The 25,875-nt window shown below is 39.0% G+C and overlaps 1 long non-coding RNA gene across 2 annotated transcripts in view; it reads left to right on the forward strand.

Annotated features, from left to right (window-relative positions):
- The first annotated feature begins 9,227 nt into the window (after nt 1-9,227).
- LOC116573487 overlaps nt 9,228-25,875 on the forward strand; it is a 95,254-nt gene continuing 78,606 nt past the window's right edge. For both annotated transcript variants that reach the window (XR_004278828.1, XR_004278827.1), the window contains exon 1: nt 9,228-9,413. This is a non-coding gene — a long non-coding RNA (uncharacterized LOC116573487). The remainder of the gene's footprint in view (nt 9,414-25,875) is intronic.

Consider the following 25,875-nt stretch of genomic DNA (forward strand, 5'->3'; position numbering starts at 1 on the left):
AAACCCTGAATGCCTCATCCTTTCTGGCATTTGCGTTGTTTTCTCTTGGCAGCCGTCTGCTCCTCACCGACCTTTGTCATAGAAGAATGAGGCTCTGCTCGTCCTGGCGTCTGTCCACTTGTCCCAGGCCCATCTCTCTCCACCTGGTCCAAAGCAGGTCATGCTTCACTAGGTTGAAGCCCTTCTCCAAATGAGCTGCCCTGTGCTTGCCTTCCCTGGGCTTTCACAGATGCAGTTTGTGTTTTGGGTTGCCTTTCCTGCCTGGCTCAGCTTCCCAGTTACCCATTGACATGCACCTTGTGTGCTATCTCTTCTGTGAAGATTTCCCAGATACACTCTCCCCTCCTACACCAGCGAGGCAGAATGAAGAACTTGTGTCTCCCCACACTCTCTATCCCATGGCACCGAAATGGCTGCTTCTTACCATCAATCATCCCCAGCACCTGCGAAAGTGTAACATAATAGGCCGTCCATAAACAGCTGTGGAATAGAAGTTAGAGATGATTTTGTATCCATGCACATTTAAATTTTCTTATGGGTCAGGACCATGGTTTGTTTAATTCTCCTTTATATGAACCGGCATAGTGACACTTATGTAAGTACCTAACTAATGCGTTGCGTTTAATTGTGAGGGAGTGGACACAAAGAACCAGGAGTCAGAGCATAGGATTCTATTCCCTTCTTTGCCAGTAATTCAATAGGCAAGACACGATATGTGATAGTATGTTCCCGAACTTCAGGGTCCTTTTAGGAAAAATGGAGAGTGATCACATTATTTCTTATTAACCTTACAGGCTTTGTATGAAGATCAAACACATGTTCTAAGTTGGGAAGTGCTTTGTGAAGCAAGAGGCAGTATGGTATAATGAGAATGAGATCATGCTCTAAAATCAAACTGACTCCCTTACTTTTTGGCTGTGTGATCTTGGGTACATCAGTTAACATCTCTGAGCCTCGATTCACCCATCTGTAAAATGGGGATCATAATAGTATCTACTTCATGAGGTTGCTGTGGAGTTAATTTATATAAAACACCTAGTACAGTAACTATAAATAGTAAGTCCTAACAAATGCTAGTTTTTTTTAAAGAATTATAGCTTAACAATTTATATAAATACAAGATATAATTAACACTCATTGACGAATTATTGTTCTTCCTATAAGACCAATAGGGAGAGCCTCCTAGATCTGGAAAAGAGAATGCCCTACTCTCTCTTCCCTTTTCATGACCTCTCCTCCAACTAGCTTTAGACTCTGCTGTCACAAGCAAGATAGTTCACAGCATTTGACCCAGCCAATTCCATTTCCGGAGTGGGACAAGCCATGTGGACAACAAAGTCTCCAGCTCTGCCCAGTTTTCTTCCCTCAGAAATATCTCACTTGAGAGATAATAGCCCTATGACATATAGGATATATACCTAGACAATTCCCAGGAATGTTCTGTTCCATTTCAACGTGCTGTTGCCTGCCATCTCCGGCCACAGATGGCTCCCCTAGGTAGCTCTGACTGGTAAATTTTCTAGGATTCCTCCCCCCCACTTTCCCCAAGCTAGGAAACAGTTTTTTTCCTTGTTAAATTAATCCAAAGCAAAATTAATGTATCTTAATTACAAGATTTGAGGATAACATAAGGCAATTGTAAAAAGGAAACATGAAGTTTGCATGAAGTTGATGATTAATTTGATATGACCTTTCACAAGAGTTCTTTACAAGCCATCTGTCTCCTAAACCCTGACTTAGGAGAAAGGTCTCATTTCCCTCTCTCAGATAGGAGATGCTTTGATCATGTCCCCACCACTCCTTGGAGTTTAGACTCCTGTTTCCCAGGAGAAGTTAGAACAGAACCTGCATATCATCTGGAACTACCCTCATCTCGACTGGTAGAGTGTTTGGCAGTACACTCTCCAAAGCTTGCCTCATTCAATCTCACAGACTGCCACGTGTGGCACATTAGTAATAAATTTATATTTCTTGAGGAAAGAAAGGCTCTGCAAATCACAGCTCTTCCAAATATACCTCTACGTTCTTTCTCTGGGTGAAATGCACATCTACCTGTCTAAGATGCCTCACTCAAATTTGTTTATTTTAAACGAAACGGGGGGATGGGGTGCCTGGGAGGTTCAGTCAATTAAGTCTTCGATTCTTGATCTGGTCAGATCTTGATCTCTGGGTTGTGAGTTCAAGCCCCATGCTGGGTGTGGAGCCTACTTTAAAAAAAAAAAAATTAAAGAAAGGGAGGGACTTAACCTAGAGGACACATTCTAGCCTACTTCTAAGTAGGTGCTTTTTGTGACCAATTTACTCTCTCCATCACTTTGAAATTAAGATTCAGAATCCATCCCCAGAAATAGAAAAATGTTCTGGGAGCTTGAAAAGGGCAGCTTGCTGCTCCTTCATTCCTCTATGGGAAATGAAATTTTACTATCAAAAACCAGGGGCGGTATCAAGCAGTTAAACCTGTCATCTAATTCGGAATTAAAAACAAGCTCAGTATCAATTATTTTCTCATGTGTTTTTAATCAACAATGATTTTAGATGCTTCTTATATCAAAACAAAACAAAACAAAACAAAATGCCGGCCTTAGAAATGTATTCAAACACTCTTGCCATTTTAATATACTCAATAACAGGAAGGACTTAAATGTAGCCTTTTCTCTGATACTTCAGGGAATTTTTTGAACAAGACACATTGGGAAAGCTGAAAATAATGAGATCCGTCAATAAAAACTGTTGCTTCCCAAAGTTTCGTCAGGGAAGGATGGAAAAATAGTAATGTAAGATGTGAATTGCCAGTGGGTGAGAATGAACTCCTGCCCGGAAGAGAGGATAGTGGGAGGGGCTTGGATCCAAACCCCTGCTCTGCCATTTTATTAGCTGTGGGTCCCGAAGGAAGTTATTTCACCTCTCCTTGCCTAAATTACCTCCTCTATGAAATGAGAATAATGGAAACAACTGCATTACAGGGTTGTGATGAGATTTGAGATGGAAGGTATACATAAAGATGAAACATAGGTGGGCACGATGCCCAGCGTGAACCTCAGTGCTCCAAACGCTTAGCTCTTGTTGACATCATTATTGCTGCTGCTGTTGTTACTAGGATAATAAAAAACCCTGGCCCAGAGGAAAAGAAATTCATTGCTCTGGCTGGTCAGACTCTCTTTCGTCCTATGATCCTTCCAAATCCAGCTCTACTGGAATATCACATGGGTGTTTGGATGGATGGACTGTTCTGAATGGGGTAAAAACAATTCCTGCTTTGGAGGAATATGCCTTCTCCTAGAATGCTGGAAAACAAAACAAAATAGGGCAAAACAAAAGCAGCAAGCCTTTTCTGAAACTTTTGGCATCGGTTCATGCCACCTTGTGTGTATCTTCTTTAAAATTCCACTTTGTATTTTTTTATGCCCTTTGAAGTTCATATAAAATCAATATGGAGAAATCAGCTTTATGAGTATTGAATTTCTGCAAAACATTACTGTTTGGAATTCGAGTCTCAGGAGGCACTGATCCATGCTTTTTATTACTATTAGAATAAACGAATGTGGTGCTTTATTATACTTGTTGAATAGTGGCTAAAAGACCATGAAAAATCCAAATAATCCAGGAACGGCTGTCTTCAAGTCCCCTGGGAAGACGAGGAACGGCTTGCTAAGAGCCTTTAAAGACCAACAGGTGCCAGGAAATTTGTTTTGACCCATTAAATTTATATTGGCTTCACGGATTTCAAGACTCTCCTGCTGTCTGCCATTGCTGCTATCGAAAAGCCGCAGGCTGGAAATGATTACGTTTTCATGCATATGTTAAGTGGGCAGATGATTAAAATGAGAACAAACAAGATACTAGATGGTTTCGCCCTGGCTCTCGTATTGCTCTCGTTCCACACTCTTTACGACCAGCATTCTCTTGCTGGTAAGAGCAAATGGCAGAGATCTGCATGGAGTTTACGGCCCTTGTGGAAGAGTCTTGGGGACCTGGGAGAGGCCCCTCCTGCAACATCACCCAACTAGCTCTAAGGAAGTAAGAGGTCAAGAAGGCATCTCCATCATTAGCTTCAGTGTAGCTCTTCAGCGCAGGAATGGCGGCGAGTTGAGAAAGTCTGCCGGGAGATTGAGCTATAGATGCAAAGCAGTACATCAAGGCAAGGCTTCCTGGGCTGGGCAGGGAGTGAGAGCGGGGCTGCGGTCTGGAGGAGCCGGCAGGAACTGGAGAGACACTAAGTCCAATATGGGTATAAATGTTTGAGTTTTGAGCGGACTGTGTAACTGAACCACATGTTCCCATTATGACTGTCCGTTGTGTGCTGCATAAAACCTTTGTCTTTACTGCTGCATAACATTGCAAAATGCAGCTGTTGGGGCCCTGGTAGCAGATGGCAGGTGGTGGTCACGTGCTTTCCAGAACCATCAGTTTTGGAAGAATCACAAAAGTGGTTTCATCAACAGTTGAGACCCTTTAAAATACACTCTTCCTCCAAACACTAACTCTCACAGAAACAAAATTGAAAGGAATTATAGGAACTAGGTAAGTGCATTTCTTTTCAATAACTGGGGCTGATTTATGTCCCTTTGGTGGGAACACAGGCACATAATTGGCGATATCATGTTAAATCCGGCAAAACAAAAATTTAAATAATTTTTATTTTCAATAAATAATTTGTGTGTGTGTGTCTGTGCCTAAACTAACTGAAGATCCTTGGTGAATTTCTTGATTTGGAAAAATGCATTAATACCATCTGTCTTAGTCCTTTTGGGCTGCTATAGCAAGAAACCACAGACTGTAGCTTATGAAATACAGAAATTTGCTTTCTCCAGTCTGGAGCCTGGGAAGTCCAATATCGAGGTGCCAGCATGATTGTACTCTGGTCAGGGACCTCTTCCTGGTTCCTGGCCTGTGCTTTTCTCTGTGATCTTACATGGTAGAAGGGGTTAGGGATCTCTTTTGTAAGATACCAAACCCCATTCATGAAGGCAGTTCCTAGAGGTCCTTTCTTCTAATACCATCACCTTTGGGGGTTAGGATCCCAATATATGAGTCTGGAGGACAAGAAGGGCAGTTGAGAAGACACATTCAGACTATGGTGCCATTTTTTCCTATTAGAATTCTGCTTTTTGTAAAAGCTCATCCAAAGTAAAGTGAACTTCAGAATTAGGAAAGATGGAGAATTAACCAAGTAGGGTGTCAATTTTAGAGAAGAGGTAAACTCAGATGACAGGATGAAGAATAGAAACGAATGTAAATATGCTTTAAATGGACCACAGACCATATTTATTAAATTCAATATGGAGCTCAGAAATCATAGTTTGGTCCCACATGGGTCAATGCTACCCCATTCTTAGACTTTCAGTTTGGGTAGAATTGCCTACATAGCCATTTCCAGCGTGAGCGTCGGCTGGTGTAAGCCCTTGGCTATGTCCCATCTCCTAGCCCCAGCGATGGGTCAAGAGCCTCAATAAGTTTGACAATAATTCCAGGAAGGAAATTTACTTTCCTCATCCATCTCCTGTGAGAGATGCTTGTTCTTTCTCTCCAGGCTGTGGTGATCATGTCAGGCCTCGAACAGCTTCCTGGAAGGCAGCCAACCTTTAAGTATGAAGCTGATACACAAAAGGACAGAGCTGAGAGCAGGGCACAAACTTCTTTTTTTCTGTTTTTTTTTTTTTTTTTAGCTTAACCACATACCCCGGTAATGGGGCTGCCGTGGGACTAAACGGGCTCACTGTTATTTTGGGTGCTATTACTGTTGCCATCCCAACCTTGCTTTTTAATAAATTCCTTATTCATTTTTAAGGAAACAGTGCAGTTTCAAAAGCTTAATAAATGCTGCTCTGCTTCAAATACCACTTGATTCTATAAAAAATCGCTGGATTCTCTAATCAACCCCCTCTCTGTTATTCACTAGAACATCAAGTTTACCCTTTCCTTGTGAGGAAATCGGGCACTCGTCTTTGCCCTAAAACAGCAGGGAAATCAATGAGAGGAGAAAATAGTTTTTCCCTCAAGTACTGTACCTATGTATTTCAGGACAAATCAAATCATTTGGAAAGATCAAGTCACCGTAAAAACAAGGTGTATCAGCTTACGTGGATGTTGTGTCTTCGGTTATTTACTGTTCTTGGGCTCTGTATTCTTCTAGAAAAACTAATACTAAAATTCTTCAGTCCTGTCTGATTCTTCCTTATACCTTTTTAAAGTCTAGCTCCTTTGATAATTACTGAAGAAATGACCAGAGGACACCCTGGAAATGAGTAGCTTGCTAACAACTAGTCACACCAATGTTGAAATATCTCTATTCCATTCTTTTAAAGTTTTCATGCCCTTGTAGGCATGTATAAATTGAAATAAATAGCTCTACAACATATTTACAAGCTTTGAAATATGAAGTCCAAATTTATATGCAAATTTTGCATTTCAATTATGTTTTTATTAGATTTTCTAGAACTTATTTGGAAAACAATTATAGATTTCTTTCTTACTTTGCTACATTATTTTGAAATTGTAGTCATATAAAAAAATCCAATAAGTTCACTTACATTCTTAAATATCTATCTCATTTAACTTCCAGGCAACTTATAAATCCACACTTCTAAGGGCTGCCTGGGTGGCTCAGTTGGTCAAGTCTCTGACTCTTGATTTCAGCTCAGGTTCTGATCTCAGGGTTGTGAGATTCAGCCCTGTGTCAGGCTCTGCACTGGGTGTGGAGCCTGCTTAAGATTCTCTCTTTCCCTCTCCCTTTGCCCCTCCCCCCAGAAAAGAAAAAAAAAGTAAAGTTTTATTATAAATCTATACCTTTTAGCGTGTTATTTTCCTAATATTTAAAAAAAGTCAGTTGACATTCTATCAAATATGTGTAATTATATACATTTTATATGTGACTAAAACATCACAAGCAAATATTAAACTTTTTCAGATTAGAGTAGTTTAGAAAATTTGGAAATCTTAGTTAAAAAAATTTAAACCCTAACTTATTACTGAATAATTTTCAACAGAAAGTATACCAACAGCATAGTTATATTGATGTATAAGACAAGTAGGAAATCATTAAAAGGATTTAAAATTTTAAAGACAGTTTTGTTACTCAGAAGAGCAACAGAAAAGTTTCCAAACTTTTCATCAAGATTTATATCAACATCAACTGTGTTTTAAAAAATTGTCTAACCTTTGGAATCAAGGCAGGATATGTGTGTAATAAAATGGAAAACAAAACAATTATTTTGGTTGTAAGGATAAGTATTTAGGTACACTACTTAGAGGGTGGGATGAGACTCACAAAAGGTCTACAACTTCCAGAAGGTTCCAGTCATTTCTGGAACTACATTCTAATAGGAGGCAGTTTAAATGGAGGCTCTCTTTAGCCAAGTGGGCAACATTAGTTTGGAGCTGAGTTGATTGGTTGGCGAAGTGGAGGTCCTGTGTTTAGCAGGTGTGTAGGTCTGTGAGTGAGAACACCTGGCTTTGGTTACAGAGAGAACAGACGCTGCTAACAGATAAGTCTGTGTCATTTGCGGCATAGTGTGCTATGCAACTTCCATAACCAAGCACCAAAGACTCAAATGAAAAAATAAAATACAAGGACATTTACTCAAGAAAGGATATTGATAACTTTCGTGCTGGTGAGGGTGTGGAGAGATGCCAGGTGAATTGCTGTAATCTCATAAAAAAAATCTAAAATGCCCACATCCTTTGACACAGGAATCCAACTTTTAAGGACTTATTTGACAACTCTAATAGTAGGTAAGGACAAACATGTTTGTAGCAGGAAGAGCTAAGATCCTAACTTCCAGCTCAATGGTTGAATAAATTATGGGGTAGCAATACTAGGAATTACTATATTGATATTTAAAAATGCATCAAATCTATACATATTGACCTTGAAAGGGATTTTTGATTATATGAAATGAAAAAAATCAAACTGTAAATTAATATGCATACTGAAATGCTTTTATTGATAGAATTGAAAAAAAATCCTATATGACGTATATGCTTTTATGTTTATTTATGAGCATTGAAAAGATGTGGAAGTATTACATTTGTTACCTCATGGACCTGGGGCTAAAGATGGGAGAAAGATATTAATAGTAACTCTTTTATACTCTTCTATATTCTTTGATCTATTGCAATGAATATGTATTACTTTGGAAATAAAAAGTGAGAACAATAAACTGGTGGGCAGCAGAAGCCGAGTAAAAGTTGCTAGTTGGGATTTTGTTTCATATATGTATTAGGCTTCCAAGAATTCCTGTGACTTTGAGTCCTTATTGGGTGTTACAAAGTGAAACAGGTTAGGAATTACACAGTGACCAAAAAGTGGAATTAATGCCTATCACACTCGATGTTTCCAGATGTCTGAATGCTATAGTCCTCGGGGCTGAGGCATTGGTGGGGCAGCTGAATACAACACCATGTCCACCATCCTGGGACCCTGTGCACTGTAAAAATAGCAACTTGATCCACCGGCCAGTAGTGGAAACTTCCAGCTGGGCAGTACGGATGTGACCATACTAGTGAGGGTCATTAATTGCACTGTCATGAATGAATCTGTTATAGGTTGTGTTCCCTCCAAAAAAAAAAAATATATATATATATATGTATATATATATATATGTATGTATATATGTATACACACACACACACACATACACGTCCAAATTTGCAACACTTGCAAGTGTTATCTTATTTGGAAACAGGGTCTTTACAGATTAATTAAGTTAAGATAAGGTCAGTAGGGTGGGTCCTAACCTGACGTGACTGGCTGTGTGGTATTTGCTGGATAGTTAGTTTGGGCAAGCACATCCTGAATGCCCCTGGGGGGGGGGGTGCTGGGTGGCTCAGTGGGTTAAAGCCTCTGCCTTCAGCTCAGGTCATGATCCCAGGGTCCTGGGATCAAGCCCTGCATCGGGCTCTCTGCTTAGAGGGGAGCCTGCTTCTCCCTCTCTCTCTGCCTGCCTCTCTGCCTACTTGTGATCTCTGTCTATCAAATAAATAAATAAAATCTTTAAAGAAAAAAAAAAAGAGTGTTCAGGTGGCAGGTCTTGATCTCCTTGGAAATTCTGGCCATGCAAGGAGGGGAAGGGTCCATGATAGTCGCTTGGCTAAGTTGCTATGATATACAAACTTGTGGCACATAGATTCCAGCAGCAGAAGATCTGTCTAGTCAGCCGCTCCTGGACTCTGGGTAAACTGCAATAAACCTGGGACTTGATTCCTCTCTCTGGGTCTCTTCTTCAGGCTTACTGGACCATCACCCACTCTAGGCATAGAGTCTCATGGGTTGCAGCTGCGCATTGGCGTCCTAACGAGAAGGGGGAAATCCGGACAGAGACACACAGGGAGAACTCCATAAGCAGATGGAAGCAGAGATTGGAGTTATACAGCTGCAAGTCAAGGAGGACAGGTGACATCAGAGGCTGGGAAAGGTATGGAACAGATTCTCCACTAGACCCTTAAGAGCAAATGGCCCAGCAAATACCTTAATTTTGGACTTTCAGCCTCCAGAATTGTGAGACAAGAAATTTCTATTTAAAGTCACTCACCCTGTGGCACTTCCTTATGGGAGTCCAAGGAAACAGAACAAAACCCAAATATATTGCCAGAGAGAAAAGGACGAAAAATTAACGTGACCAAGAGGGGTCCCTATATTGCCAAAACGACATGACCAGTTATTAAAATACTATTCTTAATAATATTTCTGGAATGGTGGTCAGGAGACTGAGAGAACAAATGCACACACCACTTTGGAAGATGGTGTCAACATTTAATTATTATACTGGAGGATGTCTTGAGGAGAATATTCTAAATTGCACTAAGATATAGGTTTGCAAAAACCATCAGCAAAACCCAAAAATGATTGACAGTTTACAGTTTTCTGATGTTTGGTAATTGGCTTGCTTCCATCTAAATATTTTGATGTTATTTTCCTGAACCAAAAATCTGATCACACTTTCTGCAGTGAGAAGGAAGTTTTCTATTTAAGGAAGCAACAATAGCGGAGTAGGCAGAGTAGTGAAGAGAAAAATCACATGGTGGTCATCAAGTGGTTGGGGAGTGGGCTCTCTGCATAGTTTCAGAGGGATACAGGATTTTCCTAGAAGTGGCCATTGTTATTTCTTAAAAACAATAGCTTTGTGTTTACTCACCAAAGCAGAAATGTATATATTTTATAATATTACTGCTATCTTTGTCTACTAAAGATTTTGCTATCTTCTTGTTCGGTTGCTTGGTTGAGTGATTTAAAGGCAGGGAAATAAATGCTCCCTCAGCAGTGCTTCTGACTTAAGTGAACTAACAAGTAATTTACTAATGAAATGGATCACAATTCTATAAATATGGGGTTGAGGGTGGGGGGGCTTTTATCAAGCTGGCGATCAGCTAATTCGTTAAAGTGCTTCACAGGAGGGACGCTGTGGGAGGTTGAAGGCTGTACTGTGTACAGACAACCTCATGCTTTGTGAGCTGCTTATTCTCTGGGATGAATGTAGAAAAGCCAGCCCATGACAATAAGAAGACGTGTCGGGTGGTAGTCAGAGTAAATTCCACACAATGGAGGGGAAACGTGCTCCTTCGATGTTATCTGATGGGCCACGCTCCCCTCAGTCCTGAGGGCTCTGCCGCTATCCAGTGAGACGCTAACATAGGGTACCCATGAGGAATGTATCTGCAGGTTCCCATTCTGTGAACGCATTGTTTGCACAGACTACCGGATTTCCTTCAAGTCATATTTCTCTGCAAAGTCATAGGTCTCGTGAGCATACCTCACGCCACGAACGGACCCGAATAACTTAAAGAAGGTTTTAGGAGCACTATTACCCTGGTGCATAGACACCTGCAAAACAATTTTTGTGATATGGGTGCCGTGAACTTAGAGCAATAAGGGGGAAAAAGTCTGGAAAACAAACAGGTAGACTCTGTTATCCCTCTGAACTGTAGCCACTCGATTTCCTTTGGTCTCCATTGTCTTCAAATAACAGTGAATGCTCACTGTAATTTCTCCTCATCATCTGTCATAACTTATATCTGGCTTTTGCGTGATCGCCCAGTTGCTCAGTCCTTTGGTCTTTTCAGTCTTCACGTTCCTGACTTTTATAATACCACTTGGTACTATTCAGCAACACTTCTGCTCTCTTAGCCGTGCCAAGCTGGACGAATCTCAATCTCCTCCCATCTTTCTCTAGTGTTGGTATCTTTCCTTCCATAGCCTTTGAATGTAGGGTCTCCCTAAGGTGGTCCTCAACTCTAGAATCCTCTAGAGACAGATGTGAGGTAGGAGGAGAGAATAGGCCTATGGTAGAAGGGTTCTGGCTCCGAAATTTATTACTGCAAGGAGGGGAAGAACAAGAGAGCAAGAGAACGAGAGAGGAATTTGAATAGGGTTCTCGTCCGTTCACATTCCTCTCCGTAAGCATATGCCTGAGAGCGTGGGAGCAATGAATCTGTTATCTCTTTAGTTGGATATGTGCCCAGTCATCTCTTACGACACGAGTATCTCTCAGTGCTGAGTGTGGTCCCACTGTTGAACTGGTCAGAAAGTACTTGTTTTTTTAAGTTAAAATGTGGTCCTTAAGCTTCTCCATCTGGAGTTCTTGTAAAGAAGCAAATAGTGGCTGAGCGGGATTCACTGAAGGCCAGTACTGCACTGTCGTAATGGAAGACTTAAGGCATCCCAAGGGGGTTTTTAATGCTACAAGATATTCATTGACTTTAACACTCAACCCCCTGCATAAGATGAAATGTTACAGACTTTAATTAATTCACTCAGTGTCTCCAAAGAGCATCAAAATGTGCTCCCTGTAGGTTGTAATCAGTTTATAATGCTCCCTTAAAATGTTGCAGAACATCCCCATAACCTGGAGAAACATTTTTTTTGTAACCATCTGTAAGTTTTGAACTTTACTATTTTGGTACAATTTTAAATTTACAGAAAAGATTTAAGTGTAATACAAAGCATTATCATTCAGCCCTTTATATTCTCTCTTCTTTAAAAAAGATTTTATTTATTTATTGGACAGAGAGAGAGAGAGAAAGAGCATGCACAAGTGGGCAGAGCAGCAGACAGAGGGAGAGGGTTAGGAGCTTGCCATGATACTGGATCCCAGGACCCCAGGATCATGACCTGAGCCGAAAGCAGATATTTAACCAACTGAGCCACCCAGGCACCCTAATCCCTTTATATTATCTTAGTATTTTCCCATATTTACTTTATCTTGTTTAAAATATGTATAGATTACATATATAATACAGGCATATATATACCCATACAGTATAGTATATGCATATATATAGTGTAATATATGTGGTTACATGTATGCATGCAATAATATACATTTATATATAAATATAATTTATAATATATATAATTTATATAGTTATAATAGTGTACATAATATATAGCACATATATCTTCCCAATTCTGTACTCAGTGACTTCTCATTAATATCCTAAAATTGGCCATGGTGGAAATATTTACACCACAGAGAAAAACAAATCCTAGTTTTGAATTATTGTTATTTGTATCCAGAGAGCTGGTTTACCAGTACTATAACTGCTTTTAACTCTAAATATTTCACGTCCTTAGGAATAACAACATCCTCTTACCTAACCTCGGTAGAAAGATCAACATCAGATAATTTAACACTGATAAAATGGCATGACATAATCCAAGTCTATATTAATTTACATCGATGGCTCTAATAAAGTCCCTTGTAACTATTACTCCTTCTGGTCAAGGATCCAATCTAGGTTCCCATATTATATTTATAGTTGGCTTGGAATGTCTCTTTAATTTTTTTTTTTTAATTGGAACAGTGTCTCTTCTATTTTTTTTTTGTCTTTATGACCTTCATATTTTTGAAGAGAATAGGACAATTTCAGTTTGTCTTTTTTATTCTTTTTTTTTTTTGTCAGGAATATAATTTAAGGGGCAGTGTGTTTTCAGTGCATGGTATTAGGAGGCAAATGAAGTTTGTCCCAGTTTCGGTGTGTTAACTTTGATCACTTGATGAAGGGAATGTACACTAGGTTTCTTTACAATAAAGTTAACATGTTTCCCTTTGCAATTAATCACTTAACCGTGAGGTTGTATTATCATCTGAGCTTTGATAGAGCATGAAGTATTATAATGCATGAAATAAGTCACCTACATTATGAAAGAAAAGTCAAAGTTTTATTTGTTCTAAAACAGTTTAAATGTTACAGCTTTGTTTGGTTGTTGTTAAAACAGAAACTAAAATTAAAATACAAATGGTGAGCCACATGTCCTAGAGAGAGTTTTCTTTTTAAGATTTTATTTATTCATTTAACAGAAAGCTAGAGAGCACGTGAGCAGGAGCACAAGCAGGGGGAGCAGCAGAGGGAGAGGGAGAAGCAGGCTTCCCGCTGAGCAGGAACCCTGACTCCCCCCCCCACCCCCCCGCCAACTTGGGGCTCTATCCCAGGACTCTGGGATCATGACCTGAGATGAAGGCAGCTGACTGAGCCTGCCAGGTTCCCCACCAGAGAGAGTTTTCATGTTGTAATCATGTTGTCCTTGGGGGGTGAGCCTGGGTGTGAAAGAGAGTGAGCAGTGATGGCCTGGTGGGGAGGATGCGGTGGGGATGTGCCTACTCCCTGCAGCACCCTCTTGTGGCTGCCAAATGCTACAAGATAGTCTCCGACTCCAGTTATTTTGTCTATAAAACCAGGATACAAGTTCTTTCCTCCTGGGGGCCATGGGGGAGATGAAATTCAATGGTGAGCACAGGTAACATTTACTAAATGTTGGGCGCTTGTTCATTCAATCCTCCTCTGAGCAGGGCGCTCTTATTACCCTAATTTACAGATGAAAAAGTGTAGGAAAGCTCTGAGATGAGAAAGATTAAGGGCCCAAATGGTTCCTACAATGCCCTTGAATGATTGTCGCCCCAATAGGCATTTTCTTCCACAAATTTCATTTTACCCCCTTTCTAAGTGTAGGATAGTAGAGCATCATGTATCAGAGATCAAAGGCTGGGGACAGATGAAAACTTTTATAGGCTCATTTATCACATCCCACTGCCCTTCCCACCCCTCCAAAAAATTGATTTTTGTTGTTCCTGCTTGCTTTATTGTCTAGAATAGGGTTTCTCCACTTTATTCTACTTACATTTTGGGCCAGATAATAACGTGCCAGGGGCCGGGGTAGGGGTGCATCTGGTACATTCCTGGGTCAGCACATTCTAGGCCACTACCCATTAGATACCAGTACCCACCCTGTGACTGTGACAGCTGAAGATGTCTCCAGAAATTGTAAAGTATGCCCTGGGAGAGAAAAATCTCTCCCAGTTGAGAACCATGGCCCTAGGGCATTGCCCTTCGTGCTGGTCGGATAATCAGGGACAGTTGACCAGGTAGAAGCTTTGTCTGCCCGTGTTGCTGTCTGATCTTAAGTCACTCCGGGCCTAATTTCCTTCGTGGTTAAATAAACTGTGTTTTTCAGATCGAATATCCATACCTCCTGTGGAGTAAAATAGGAGGGCAATCCTCAAGATTTTGGTTCTTCTTCTCTTGCTGTTTGAAAACCAAACTCTCATTGCTTATTTGAAATGTCCTGGGACCAGAGTCCAATGCTGAGGTTCGCTCTAATCTCCCTCTCCCTTGGTGCCATTCTCTGAACCCCAGTTGTCTCAGCCTTTAGGGTGCTGTCCCAACTCAGACATCACAAATGTGAGTGCTAACAGGGCGGGCCATGGTGTGGAATATGGAATCAGCTTGTGTATAACAACGAGTACCAAGGCCCATAGAGGACCCAAATACGGGCCCTGACCAGAGGCTTCCAAATTACATTTTTAAATACAAAGGTCTAGCTGGACTCCATTTGGCCTGTGGACAGTGGCCTCTAAGATCTCCTTCAGCTCCAGAGTCACTTCCTTTTTCTGCTAGATGAAATGTTCTTTAGTGACTTTCCCCTATGAAGGCTTTCTAAAGTTACAGATACCCAACAGGAAAAGGTCCAGAAAGCCCACACATTCATTTACACTTCAATACTCTAACAATCGTAAGAAGGGTATTGAAAGTTAAAACTAAATGTGTTTATTTAATGACCCACTAAATAGCTCATATTATGGTGGTATGCATGGCAGCGAGAATATTTTGTACATGACTTAGAAGATATCAATGAAAACACTCTCATGTGTTCATGCATTCATTTATCTTGTCAATAATGTTTATGCAGCCCCTATATTTTGTGACTTTAGCTTTGCTAGCTTAACGTTTTTCTACAGATTTGGTAGTACCCGTGAAAGGAAAAATACTCATAGAGTATGTAACTAAAGGACGTGTTTCAATGTTGCGCATGCGGTTAAGATTTTCCCAATAAGCTCCACAGTATCATTAAGAACCAAGTACAAATATTCATATTTGGTGAAACCAGAAAAGAGGAGATATCTCTAACACCCCCACACAGGCCCTCATTGGAATCTGATTCCCAATTGTGCCACAGTGGGAGCTCAAGAGTTAATTTTAGAAAGCACTTAAAATCTGATATGAGAAATCTCTGTCTATAAAGAAACAATATCCTGAGGCAGGCAATTATCTGCTGAAATGAAAACAGAAAGACAAGCCATAGGATAACAGCTGAAACCTCAAAGAACAGAAATATTTATCAGTGGTAATTTAAAAATAAAATACATAAAATTAATCTCAAGGTCCTCTAGGATTTTTCTTTCGATTTAGTTCTCCATTTTTGGCAAAAATTCTGCCTGCTTGAGTTGTGGGCAATTTTTACTAGTGATGTTGAAAACAAAGGCCCATCCTTTCTCCATAGTTATCGGGAAAAATTGAGAGATATTCTTTATTGGAAGCCCAGATGTATTTATTCTGATGCACAGTGACTTTCTGGAATGACTGCCCTTTCTGAATGCTAAAACCTAAAGAGTAAAAGGATAAGGAAGCTATGACTAATCGGATGTAATTGCCATAAATTGGAGCTGCACACCAGGGTAGCAGGAATAATTACTTCTAGGGAGTTTATCACCAGCAATTTTAAATCCAAGGGGACACCAATGAGGTCAATTTTCCATGTATAAGCACAATGACTGGTAACCAGAGTTAATGACCATTTGATGGCTACTGGATTAAAGCCTGGGTGAGGGGAGAACACTATTTCAACTGAGGAATTTGTGGAACTGCAGTTATGGAAGGATCCTTGGAGATCATATAATTCAATCACCTCATAGTATAGAAAAGGACACCAAGGCTCCTAGTGGTAAAATTACTTGGGCAAATCATAAAGCGGTCTCTTGACTCCCTTCCAATGTTCTTTTTGCTTCTTGAGTTTGCCCCTCAGGATGCTCAGTGGCCTCTTCCCTAAGACAGATTCACTGTTGGAATTCAGAACCCAATTGGTTACTGACATGAGTCGGGCATTCGTAACACCAAGACTGACCTTCAGCCTGAATTCTCCCTGCATCAGTCATCTGCTATTTCATGTGGCTGTCCCTCCCACCAAAACAGTCACTGAGTGGGCTAGATTTTGAGATGGACTATAGCAGGGTTCCTGGGTGGCTCAGTCGTTAAGGGTCTGCTTTTGTCTCAGGTCATGATCCCACGGTCCTGGGATGGAGCCCCACATCGGGCTACCTACTTAGTGGGAAGCCTGCTTCTTCCTCTTCTACTTCCCCTGCTGTGTTCCCTCTCTTGCTGTGTCTCTCTCTGTCAAATGAATAAATAAAATCTTAAAAAAATAAACATAAAATGTACTATAGCAGACAGGGGCTGAAGTTTATATTAGAGTGTGATTTTTCTGTCTCAAAAACACTTAGGTCATTGCCTTTAGAAATTCTGAAGGTATTTATTTTACATTTTTCTATTTACTGAGTGTCTTGACATCTCCTAGACTGATGGTGGGGGGTGGATGACATTTCCTTTTTTCCATCTCAGCTCTTAGAATCAAAGGTGTTCCCCTGGGTAGTACTCAGAGCATTATAGCTCACTTAGATTTTTTTTTTTTTCATAATAAAGTTTATCAATAATATCCATAAAGCAACATCTAGGACTAAAAACATGCTTATAACTGGAAGTTTGAACTATAATGTTAGTCTGCTGATACTAAAATAAAAATGGATCTCAGGAATAATTTTAAAATCATTTGGTTATTCACACTGAATCATTGGGAAGTATGAAATGCCGAATGTATTAGATAAACATACACTGAAATTTAAATGTCACACTGATTTATGTTAACCTCTCAAAATCTGAATGAAGAATTTTCGTGTTTTTCTTATATAATTATACCATAGAGAACTATGGTGAATGACTTTTCTAATTTTTTTTTAGATTTTGAAATTGATGCATATTCACTGAAGAAATTTTGAAAATTAAGAAATATATAAAGGAAAGTAATAAAAAATCACTCATATCACCATTTAGACTAACAAATGTTATAAAAGGTATTTTAAAATTAATCTGGCACATTTCATTTAAGTTGATGTCACAAGAAGCTTGCCTGTCTAGGAGGCAGAAACACCACTGGATAAGAGTTACAAACATATCGGGGCGCCTGGGTGGCTCAGTGGGTGAAGCCGCTGCCTTCGGCTCAGGTCGTGATCTCAGGGTCCTGGGATCGAGTCCCGCATCGGGCTTTCTGCTCGGCGGGGAGCCTGCTTCCTCCTCTCTCTCTCTCTGCCTGCCTCTCTGCCTACTTGTAATCTCTCTCTGTCAAATAAATAAATAAATACATCTTAAAAAAAAAAAGAGTTACAAACATATCATGTTACATAACGAGGGGTAAACCTATTTATATATAACTCGTGGTCTTAGAAGATTAAGGGTGTTAGAGGATTATGTAAAAGAGAGATAAAAAGATAACAAGTGCAGTGATTGGGTGGAAGAAATCAAGGATGGGATCACCAAAGAGAGGTGCCAGAGAGCATTGTTGCCATTACTGTGCATTAGCCATGGCCGGTGGAAAATTGAAAAAAGGAACTTGGACGATTGCATGAGTCACAAGAGCCATAATATGCAAAACTCATAAAATATATGTGACCCATATGAGAGTTCCCTAAACGACATACTCATGATATATGTGATGATAAGCCTTTCTTTAAAATGATCGCTTGGCAGAGATGGATGGTTTCTTGCCAAGAAATAATTCACTGAAATCAGGTTTTTTTCCCTTAGTGGTAGAAGATGGGGGTCAGTGTAATTCAATGTTGGTACCTCTTCCTCTGCTCATCTGGCTTAATTCTGAGAGTGTGCTAAGTTACTCTACAGGTGGACTTAGCTACTCTTTAAGGCACCAGCAAATTATTTGTCTATTAAAAAAAGAAAGGACCCTGAGATCATGATCTGAGATGAAGGCAGAGGCTTATTAACCCACTGAGCCATCCAGGCACCCCTATGATTGTATATTTCTGTTGGTTAATTTCCTGTGTCAACTGGACTAAGCCACAGGATGTCCACCTATCTGGTTAAACATTGTTTCTGGTTATGTGTGTCAGGATGTTTTTGGAAAAGATTAACATTTGCATTGGTCAACTGACTGAATAATGAAGAGGATGCCCTCCGCAAGGCCAGGGCATCATCCAATCTGTTGAGAACCTGAATAGGATAAAAATGTAGAGGATAAAAAGGTAGGCTCCTTCTGACTGTTGAGCTAGGACACTGGTGTTGGAAGTCCTCTGGATGAAACTGACCCCTGATGGTACTCTGGTTCCCAGGACTTCAAATCTGGATTGGCTGTTCCACCACTACCTTTCCTGGGTCTCGGCTTTCAGACAGCAATGGTGGGATTTCTCAGCTTCCTTGGTTACGGGAGCCAATTCCTTGTAACAAATTTCACTCTATCTATCTATATATCTATCCATCTATATATCATCTATCATCTATTTATTTGTTCTGTTCTTTGGAAAAACCTAACATAATACCCTACCTTGTTACAATGAAAATAAACATGTATACCACTCACAAAACCCAGAGCAACTCCAGTGATGCCCACTGCTAACTTCCTTGTACACTGGTGGGGAAAAGGAGGGAAAATACCTTTAATGAAAATATAAAGAATGTCTGAGTATAATCAATCACACTATTTCCAGAGAAGGAAAGAAGTAAGCTGGGAAGGCATCTTGAAGGATGTAATCTTTGCCAGTAGTATTACATTGAACATGTGATAGTCCATGCTGAATGACTAATGGAGATCAAATATTAAGCAATTCTACTCCTTCCCAAATTTTCAAATGTAGACACACATAGCATTGGTACCAGACTAAAGGACAATATGGGGATCACTATTTTATAGGTGTATGCTTAAAACTATCCCATCATCATGTATAAAAACCACATGTTATTAAAATCTGTTTTAAAACTAAAAACATATTAACTCATTTTCTAGAATTAAAGGATTTTTCAAGTGTCTTTTTAAAGTATAACATCAGTGTGCTCTGTTGAGGGTAACATCAGTATTCAACTAACGATGTAGGACTTTGGGACCCGCTTAGTTCAGAGAAGCTACCTGGAACATATCCACAGAGATGCAAAATCTTTTCTTCGCAGACAACTCTATAGTCACAATTCCAAAACAAAAGGAAACATCTTTTGCCAGAATATAGCAAGACACAGTGCAGGCAAGTAAAGGAAAACGGTTTTCATTAGTACTACAGTGAGTTGCATAGATTTGATGCCACTTGTGTAATGCATCATCTTTGCTGATTTGGAATCCTGCTGCCTTGCTTAGTAAGTTAAACTAGGATGGCAGAAGGGTACATATCTTTGGTCATTTGTTGGAATTAAAAAAAAAAAAAGGCAACACAACTGTGTGGTTAATTTTTTGCTATTATGTCAAATCAATTAACTTGAAAAGATACTGTTGTCAAGGAATGACCTGTTTGCCAATTTCAAGGTCATCATATACAGCAGAGCAACTTCCATGGTGTACCTCCATGGGTCATTTTATCTTTAGCACTGTAATTGGCTTTTCTTCTTTCCTTTTATAAACTGTATGAAATTTGGGACAACTCAGGCTGCTGACTCCTTTGCAGAATGTTTCCATAGATCAGAAATTCCCGCTTAGGCATAAAAATATATCTGCGCTTGGCTGGTTGCAGTTGCTTATAGGGTCAGCCTTACCCTTGGGGTGCATTGGAAGCCACTGATACTGGTGTGATTGAGGAGCAAAAAGAAAGCTCCCTCTTGCAAAGAGGCCAAAAGAACACAGTTTTAGGGTGAATTTGTGCTGTTTAAGAATGTTCTCTGAATCTCACTTCCCTCATCTTTAAAACGCAGGTAAAGATTTCTCATTTTAGAGTCATTTTTGGATAAAACGAAATAAACAAATACTTTACATATAGTAGGTACTTGGTAAAGACTAATGACATCTCCAAATAATTATCATCTCCACTAACTTGTGGCAGATTCTAGAAAGGACCATCTCTGACTGAAAGGCCTCTGGAAAATATTTCCAGAATATTCACATTAGAAGTACATTTCACATGTACTTCTCTGGGTAAATGCACTCCTAAGACCCTTTTTAGTTGACAGCAGAGGAGAACCTAAGGCTGAAGTTAGTGGTCTAGGGCTGGGGCTTTATTATGTGGAGGAAGTAGAAGGCACTGTCTAAACTAGCAATTGTTTAAGCAGTTCATCTCAAAATCAGCCATAATTTCATTCTTGTTTACTCAACTTGAGGATGCTTCTCCCTGTCTCCATTCACAGATTTAGGAAATGGCTTAAGTTTTTCTGCTTCAATTACTGCTGGTTTTCAGAAAATGATTTGATTAATAGAGAATGTGATTTCATGCAGGGATCTTGCTAACAAGTGATGGGAGATACTTAGAGGTGATGCTTTCTTGGCAGCCATCCAACAGAAGGCTAGTCCAAGTGGTGTGTCCAGATATAAACCCACATTTAATTATTGATTAAAAAGGCAAAAAAAAAAAAAAAAGTGAAAGGGAACAGATTGGTAATCTCAGCTTATAAAATGTCAGGCATTGTTATAGCCTAAAATATGTGATATATGAGCATACATACGTGTATGTGTATATATTACATATTATATATGCGTGTTATGTATATATGCATATATGTGTATATAATGTGTGCGTATATGTGTGTATATTTATATAATAATAAAATATATTATGTATAATACAAAACAGTCTTTTTTATTGCAAACGCTTTATGGTCAGGACCTGCATTATCTTTTAGCTGTGGTGTTGGCACATAATATCAATTAGCAAATGTTTGTAGAATTAATTGATTATATCTGACTTTACAGGTACTTAGTAAAAGTGAACACATATCCATAAAATGTTTATTATCTTCCAGTATTTTAAGCACTTTACATATAATAACCCATTTTAGTATCACAAAAATGCTGCAAAATAGGCACTATTTCTTATTGTCCCATGTAACAATTGAAGAAACCAAGGCACAGAAAGGTCAAGTAACTTTCTCAAGGTTGCACAGACAGTTAAAGACAGAAAAGGGATTTCAGCTCAGGCAATCTGGCTTTCGTGTCTTGCTTTCAACTCTTCTGCTGTGATACACAATTTGATGCTATGGTGTTGCTGAATTGGTTTGACAGGGACCCCTGCAGCAGCCAAAGCTGGTCAGCTTATGAGAATCTAAAAGAATAAGAATAAGCTTCTGGCTGTCTCGTACTTCCTCTTGTGAAAACATGTCAGTGTCAGGTATAAGCCCAATTTAAAATACAACCTATGGGTCAGACACACAATTTGTTTTAGGAGTCCTGGGATGACACTTCAAGAACTGGTTGTTAGCTTCCTGAAGTTAAAACAAGCTACAGTGAGGGTTTGTGAGGCTGCTGATACCCACCACCCCCAGCATGTGTAAAAGGATTCTGAGGCTGCATGTGCTGGGCACAGGGCTAAGTGACTTATCTGTATTATATACTGTAATCATCACCAGAAAAACAAAAAAAAGCAAAACAAAACCCATAAAACAAGAAGTCAGCGCTATTACTTTTGTTTCTCAGGTCGTGAAATTGAAACTCAAAAAGGTTAAATAACTTACCCAGTGTCACAGAGTTAGTAAGCAACAGAGCCTGGATTCAAATCCGTTCTGTCAGGATATTTTTAAAGATCTATCTATTTTTTCGTGGGAGAAGGGCAGAGTGAGAGGGAGAGAGAATCCTGAAGTAGACTCCCTGCTGAGTGCAGAGCCAGACCCCCAGGCTCGATCCCAGGACCCTGAGAGCATGACCTGAGCCAAAATCAAGAGTTGACTGCCAAACTGACGGAACCACCCAGGTGCCCCAAGTTCTGACTTTAAAGCCCAAACTCTTAAACTCTGTCATACACACATATTTGGAATATATATGGCATGGAGTTGGATGTGGTACATTTTGATAAGTTTGGGAAAAAGTGGAATAGGAGAAGAAGAAAAGGAAGCAAAGTGAAGAGTTATTAATTTTTGATGACAGGTGAGACCTAGTAGGATTAGTTCTTGTTAAGATTCTAAGTGAAACTCAGGTGTCATTCTTGGAGCTGTCAAAGAGAACGTGGCCCGAGGCAAAGGAGACTATATGATAATTACATTTGGTAGTGGCTCATAGTCCCGCACCCTTGGAACCAAGTCTTCTAGAACAATTTCAGTGCTTTGGGACTCAGAAGGCTGTTAAAAAATCAGTGGTCTCAGCCTCCGGACTCTCAGTTAAAGGGATAACTTAGTAGCATCTCAATGTTTTTTGTTTGTTTGTTTGTTTGTTTGTTTGTTTTTAAAGAATGCCTTCCTCCCAGAAAGAATCGTGTAATGTTAGAAAATAAGGTTTTCTTGACCCCAAAACAACTATCTAGAAAATTGTTCTAATCCTGTGTGCAGGTGGAGGTGTTGTCTATTCAGAAATAGAATGTCTTTTCCAGGCGAAGTTGTCAAACTTAATCTAGGAAGAGGCTTTGTCTAGGCACCTGTGGACCAAGCGAATACCCAAGGTTTACTCACACTGAAAACAACAAATGTGGGTATAATAGACTATTGAGGGAAATCTAGGGGATAATTAAGACATACTTGAGATCCTTTGCAATGGACACCATTATACAATATCACAGGGCACTTTTCGTTATAGATAGGTCCTTTCTGTTTAGCTGCTAGAGTATTTTTAGTGTATATGTGTCAGACACTGATCTAGGTGCTGAAAATATGACTCAGTAATGCTGGGACTTAAATTCAGATAATATTTTAGAGTTTATAGTGCATTAATATACATTACCTCATTAAACGTTGAGCCAATTCTGAGAGTTTGAAAGAGTATGCATGTTTGATCCTATTTTATTTTTATTTATTTATATATTTATTTTTGAGAGAGAGAGAGAGAGAAAGAGAGAGAGAGAAGGAGGGTGAATGGCAGAGGGAAAGGGAGAGAGAGAATTTTAAGCAGGTTCCACGCTGGGCATGGAGCCTGATGTAGGGCTCGATCTCATGATCCTGAGATCATGATCTGAACTGAAATCAAGAGTTGGATGCTTAACTGACTAAGCACCCAGGCTCCCCCCTTTTAAACCTTATTTTATTTATTATTTTATTTTATTCTTTTGAGAAAGAGTAAAACTATTTTAAAAGAAGAATAACTTTCAGTATTCTTCAGGTCATTACCTGTGTTCTAGGCTTTGTCGTCCCTCTCTTTAGTTTCTAAATTCATAAAAGTTTGGTGATAATGTCTTTTCTACCTACCTTAAAGGATTATTATACCATTTAAAATCAGGCAAATGTTATAAAACTAATTAATAAAAATAAAATTAATGCAAAAACCAGATCACTAATCATACCAAATATTTATTTATATATATATTCATTTATGTAATCTTCTAAAAAGTACTTTATTTTTTAAATTCAAGTATAATTAACATACAATATTATACTAGTTCCAATTGTAATATATAATAATTAAACAATTCTATACATTTATTAGTACTCATCAAGATAAGTGTACTCTTTTTTTTCAATTTTTACAACTTTATTTTTTAAGTTTTTTATTTTGGTTCTAGTTAGCTAACTAGAAATAAGTATTTAGAATCATTGATTTTAAATCATTTTCTCATTGCTTTTCATTTTGTCTATTTTTTCCATTGTGATAGAGTAGGTTATACCAAAAGAATGGTTATCCAAGTCCCACAGCTGTAAGTAGTAAAAAGTTATAGCCAAACCAACATGTTTATATAAAGGTACCATCTGAGTGTCGTGTTTTACTTCATCTAAATATTTAATTGGCCAACCTAAGTGTAAAAGAAACCTAAAAATGTGGGACCACATCCTTGAACAAATCTCTTGTGTGAAATGTTATGATAGCTCTATCTACATCATAGAACCAATGTCTATCATGTTTGAATAGGTAATTTTGTTCCACAACAATATGCTAGATGCATAAACATTTACAATGAAAAATACATATGCTTATGAAGCATGTGTGTTTACTGTAGGAATACTGCAATTAGTGGATCCAACATTCTAGCCTCTGAAACATTGGTGGAGTCCCTAAATGGAGTTTAGGATTTAAAATTCTGCATCTTCTTCTAACTATCACCATATTTTATAATTTTCCTTTTACTGCCAAGCTTTTCGAAAAAGAAATAAAAACCATATATTTCTACTGCCTCATTTTCCATTCATTCTTCAATGAATCATAACCTGGCTTCAATCCCATTCATTCTCTCGTCAAGGTCATACATGAACTCTTAGATGGTATAGCCAATGGGTACTACTGAATTCCTTTATTCTGTTGCTACTGCAGGGTTTGGCACTATCAATATGTCCTTTTGGAACTGTCTCTTCCCTTGGTGTACGTTTCTCTTTTCTCTTGATTTTTCTTCTTCTCTGGATGCCTATTTTAATCCTGTTATTGAGCTCAACTTATTTGGGCCACACTTTAAAAGTTGATTATGTAAGAGATTCTGTTTGTGACCTCTACTTTTCTCATTCTATTCACATTTTTATGTGTTCCCATACCTACGATGATCACCTATACCCTTGATGACTCCAGAATTTCTATATATCTTCATATTTGTATCTTAGATTTCTCTTACATCATAGCCCTGGCTGAAGCTGGTCATTGGCTACTGAAAATTTTCATGTACTTCATGTATGCATCCATATGTCTATTTATTAATTTATGATAGCTTTTTGTATGTCCCACAGGTATCATAAACTAACATGTCAAAACCAAACTCCACATCACCTCTGTTTTCTATCTGATCCCTGGAGATATCATTTACCCAGTCATACAAGTTTAAAAACCTGGTGATGTATTTTATCCGCTAAAACAATCTCTGAAAGTGTAACTTCCTTTGAGATATATATATATATATATATCATATATATATCATATATATATATATATATATATATATAGTTGTTGTTGTTGTTATTCTTGTTGTTAACTCTCTTCAGGTGTTTCTAATGTGCATATGGGGTTGAGAAATCTGCTGTAGATCAGTGCTCCCCCAGTGCTAATGTGCACAAGAATCATCCATGAATCCTGTTAGCTATAAATCCTCATGAATGCGGGCTAGGTTGTAGCCTGAGCCAGAGCATTTCTAACAAGCTCCCAGGTGATGATAAAAACTATTTGTGGACAAACTGACTATTAAGGCTCTAAATGATTTTGTGATACTATAACCAGCTGACTTTCCCTCTCTTAGGGTTTTCTTGTGGAATATGTGAAATGTTCCAAAGATGTGGGTTCTTTCCCCCACGCTTCCAGCAGAACAACTTTTGTGTGAGTCAGGTATTAGTGATGCCTTTGTCTTTCCTCTGTCTGCATGTTCTAGTTCCTACCCGGCACTTTGGCTATGGGATTGCAAGAGCTGCTTAGAGTACCGAGTCATTCCACACATAAAAAGAACCCTTTAGGACTTGCCTTTGTCCCCATCTCCAGCTTCAACTCCTACCTCTTGTCTTAGGTCCTACTGCCTTGCAAGC

Source organism: Mustela erminea, chromosome 14, assembly GCF_009829155.1.
Source record: "Mustela erminea isolate mMusErm1 chromosome 14, mMusErm1.Pri, whole genome shotgun sequence".
Lineage (NCBI taxonomy): Eukaryota > Metazoa > Chordata > Mammalia > Carnivora > Mustelidae > Mustela > Mustela erminea.